This window comes from Canis lupus, chromosome 21, assembly GCF_048164855.1.
Source record: "Canis lupus baileyi chromosome 21, mCanLup2.hap1, whole genome shotgun sequence".
Classification (NCBI taxonomy): domain Eukaryota; kingdom Metazoa; phylum Chordata; class Mammalia; order Carnivora; family Canidae; genus Canis; species Canis lupus.
This window is the reverse complement of record NC_132858.1, coordinates 561,883-565,924: the sequence shown is the minus strand read 5'-3', so window position 1 is coordinate 565,924 and position 4,042 is coordinate 561,883. Positions and strand designations below refer to the sequence as shown.

Genomic DNA, 4,042 nt, shown 5'->3' with positions numbered 1-4,042 from the left:
GAGAAAGAGAGAGAGAGAGAGAGAGAGAGAGAGACTACTTTACATAGATGTGATCTCACTACAGATGCTGTATTTAAATGTATTTTTCCCCTCAAAAATATGCTGAAGTTTTCTCTCTAAACCAGTAAATCCAGCTGTACATTGTTCTCTAGAGAACATTCCACAGTGGACTGTGTGCTGTAAATGAGTAAGCAATCTACTTTTGATAGTGTTTAGGATGTTTTCTGTTTTCACCAGTACCAGCACCCACCCCCACTGTATGGGGCTTTGTGCACAGAAATTTCTAGGCCCTTTCCCAGAAGCCTGGGCCCCTCCCCGCCAGGGTACCATCTCTGATGTGCCTAAAGATTGTTTGCCTTTCACATTTGCCTTCCCACATTCTTTTTTTCTTGAGCTTTAAATAGAGTGGGTAAGTCTCTTTAATCAACTTTCTTTAGCCAGAGGCTTCTGTCACTACTCCCCCTCCAGGGGACCGTGCACCTGACTGCTTGCACCCGGAATCTGTCTGTGGCTCCAGAGGCCTGGAAGGAGGGCCACAAGGCTACATGTTGTGCCACGTGGGGCTCCTCAGGCTCAAGCAGATGTGGCCCTGTGTGTAGGGTCATCGCTCACTATACCCTGCATGGCCCTCAGCCCTGCCATGCCCTAGGAAGTGTACTGAGCACCAGGATTTTCAGAATGTGCCATGAGAGGATAGTCTTGTATTCTCACTGGGGAGGGATACCAACACATTTCAAAAGAAGGGAAGTGTCAACTTACATTTTTACCATATACAGCTTGATGTTGGCTTTCCATGCCCAGAAGAGTCTCTTGGGCCTCCTGCTGCTGGCTTCAGAGCTGACCGAGGCTAACTTGTGTGCAGTGTGAGGGACTTGGAACATCCTTCTGTCACTTGGGCACACATTTATTTGGCACATGTCATCGTGGCAGGCCACGTAGCCCCATTTACAAGCATTGGGGTTGTTTGAAATGGAAGAGGATGGTGGCCTCTGCCTAGCTCTATGCCTCAGGAGAGTCACCCAGTTCCCTCAGCTTCCACTTTCCCTATACAGTCGCACCTTGGCACCAGGTGATCTTTAAGAGTCTTTAGGTTTTCTTCCAGGCACCAAATGCAAGTGTCCTCTCTCTCCCCCTCCAGACAGGAGTCTCTTTTCTCAGCTTGGAAGGACAGCTGTGGCTTCTCTCCGCAGGGAGTCTGCCCTGGGCTCCTCAGAGGACCAGCAAATAACTCCTCCGCTAACAGAGAAGGCGAGCTTCCAGGGAACAAGGACATCTGATCAGGGAAGCCTGCTGTTTTATCTCGGCTGGACAGGCTGATCCCCTGTCCAGGGTCTGTGTGAGCCTTGACCACTGCTGAGAAGGGCTCTCAGGCCCCATCTGGACTCGGATCCCACCCAGAGAAGAGCACTGTAGTCCATCAGTAGTTTTGCTGCAGGAAGAGGATATGCTAACTGCTGACCTAGGGAAGAGAGTCTGAGGTCAGTTGAGCTCAACGGACACTGGCACAGGGTGACCGAGGGTGAAGAAGGCATGAGGGTGTAGTGAGAGGTGGCAAGGGGTAGGGGTGGGAGCAGAGTCAGGGAAATGAAAACTTATAAAAAGCAGGTAAGAGGGTTGATGGATGTCAATGTGGTTGGGTCACCCAATGTCTGCTAAGTGGCATTTATCAAAGTTAAGGTTCTACCTTGACACAGAGGGGCAGAGGCCCTGTCCCTGCTGACAACTGCATTCAAAGGAATGGCTTTCAGGTCCTTGAGAAAGACACCTGGGGTGGTAAGAGGTGTGTGTAATCTCAGAGGGACAGAGAAAATGTTTACGATTTTTTTAGAAAGATTTTTTTATTTATTCATGAGAGACACAGAGAGAGAGGCAGAGACATAGATAGAGGGAGAAGCAGGCTCCCTGTGGGGAACCCGATGTGGGACTCGATCCCAGGACCCCAGGATCATGCCCTGAGCCATAGGCAGATGTTCAACCACTGAGCCATTCAGGTGCTTCAGAGGTTTACAATTTTAGGTTTTTAAATAAATGCTCCATGGAAAGGGAGCTGGCCTCAGGTATTTTCTGGAACAAATGGTAAATTCTTTTGGCTACCTCAAGCAAGTGTTTAAGACAGGAACTTAAGGGGGCTGGGTCACCCCAGGGATGTGGTTGTAGGCTGCTAGAAGCCATGCGAGCTTGGTCCATCCCTAGTGCAGGGGCTTGGACTGGATAGTTCATGCCGAGGGTCTCTGCAGTTCTTGGCCCAGAAGACCTGCCTTTCTTCGTCTTTGCACCAGGCTGCTGGTCTTCAGATGGGAAGGGACCCCAGGAGTCTTTGGGGACTCTATTTCCAGCAATCTCCTCCCAGACCACGTCCTTTCATGCTCTTTCATAATTTTCCCTTTTCCCCTTACTAAAACCATGCAGACCTAACCCACCCCCTAACAAACTACTGGGACACCCACAAAGAGGACGATTTGATGTGTTGGCCATGGTGACAACCAAATGACTCCAAGAGAACAAATCAAAATTTACAAGTGGGATGACTTCTCATATTTATCTTCAACAGAATCTTGAAAATTAAAAATCTCTGATGCTAGATTACTTTGTGGGGTTTAGCATCTAAGTTGGAAACAGTTGGCAAAAAACTGAGTGGCATCACTATAAAAAAAAAAAAAAATCCTTTCCGGTGTCTTCTGGTCAGCCGGCACATCTGTAAAAATGAAAAACAACGCTAGTACCTGTCTTGTTTTAGCAATAAATAATATCCATCTATGGATACATTAACTAAATGAGAGGGGTGTTGGGGGGTTCTAAACACTTGACTAAGAAAGAGATATGTTTCCAATACAATTTAACCTTTTGTAGCTAATCATCGTTCATCAAAATTTTAACACCCATGTTATTTTTATTTGAGTGCTAAGAATAATGGTAATGACGATGTGGTTGAGGAGGTAGATTCTTTTTTTTTTTTTTTTTTTAAGATTTTATTTATTTTTTCGTGAGAGACACAGAGAGAGAGACAGGCAGAGAGACAGGCAGAGGGAGAAGCAGGGTCCATGCAGGGAGCCCGATATGGGACTCAATCATGGGACCCTAGGATCACGCCCTGGGCCAAAGGCGGGCACTAAACCGTTGAGCCACCCGGGGATCCCGAGGAGGTAGATTCTATCAGAGTCTCCTGAACACAGGAAATGGTAAAGTTTTAATAGTTTAAGTTATATATACTTTTGCTTTAAAACACGATAGGATGATTACTATGAGATGTAAAAGCAGGAAAACATATGAGGATAATTATATGGAAGGACGAGAATAAGCGTTCAACAAGGAAGAGGAGTGCTGTGGAAGTACTAACTGCTGAATCAGCTTATCATTGTGTATGACAATCGACCCTTGCCCAACGCGGATTTGGACTGAACCCCTATACATGGATCTTTTCCTATCAATATACATATAGCCCTGTAAATGTATTTTCCTTTCTTGTGATTTTCTTAGTAACATTTTCTTTTTTCTAGCTTACTTTATTGTAAGAATACAGTATGTAACATGTAAAATATATATTGATTGGATGTTTATGTTATTGGCAAAACTTCTGGTCAACAGTAGGCTACTAGAGGTTAAATTTGGGGGGAGTCCAAAGTCAAATGCAGATTTTTGACTGCGAGGGGGCGGGGAGAGGGGGTTGGCACCCCTAACATGGGTTGGCCCATGTTGTTCAAGGGTTAATTGTATTTTTGAAACAGGTGATGGCTGTACAGTATGGGGGAAGCTATTTTTCTTTTTTTATGATTTTATTTTTAAGTAATCTCTACACCCAATATGGGGCTTGAACCTACAATCCCAAGATCAAGAGCCACACGCTGCACTGACTGAGCCAGCCAGGAGCCCCAGGAGAGGCAGATATTTACCTCTACTGTCTTAGGTTTCTGGCTGGGCCTGACAAACTGCCATAAAATGGATTAGTCCAAAGAAGAAAAGCACCACATTTACGAAAGTGTTTACACGACGAGGAGGTCTCCTGAGGACCCAAGGCCATGGCGGAATCTGTGTGCTTTTATAG

At 45.9% G+C, this 4,042-nt stretch overlaps 1 long non-coding RNA gene across 1 annotated transcript; it reads left to right on the top strand.

The window, feature by feature from the left end:
- Positions 1 to 1,138: 1,138 nt before the first annotated feature.
- LOC140612227 (uncharacterized) lies at positions 1,139 to 3,540 on the top strand. Its single transcript, XR_012013519.1, has 2 exons — positions 1,139 to 1,478; positions 3,232 to 3,540. It is a non-coding gene; the product is annotated as an uncharacterized lncRNA (long non-coding RNA).
- Positions 3,541 to 4,042: the final 502 nt, after the last annotated feature.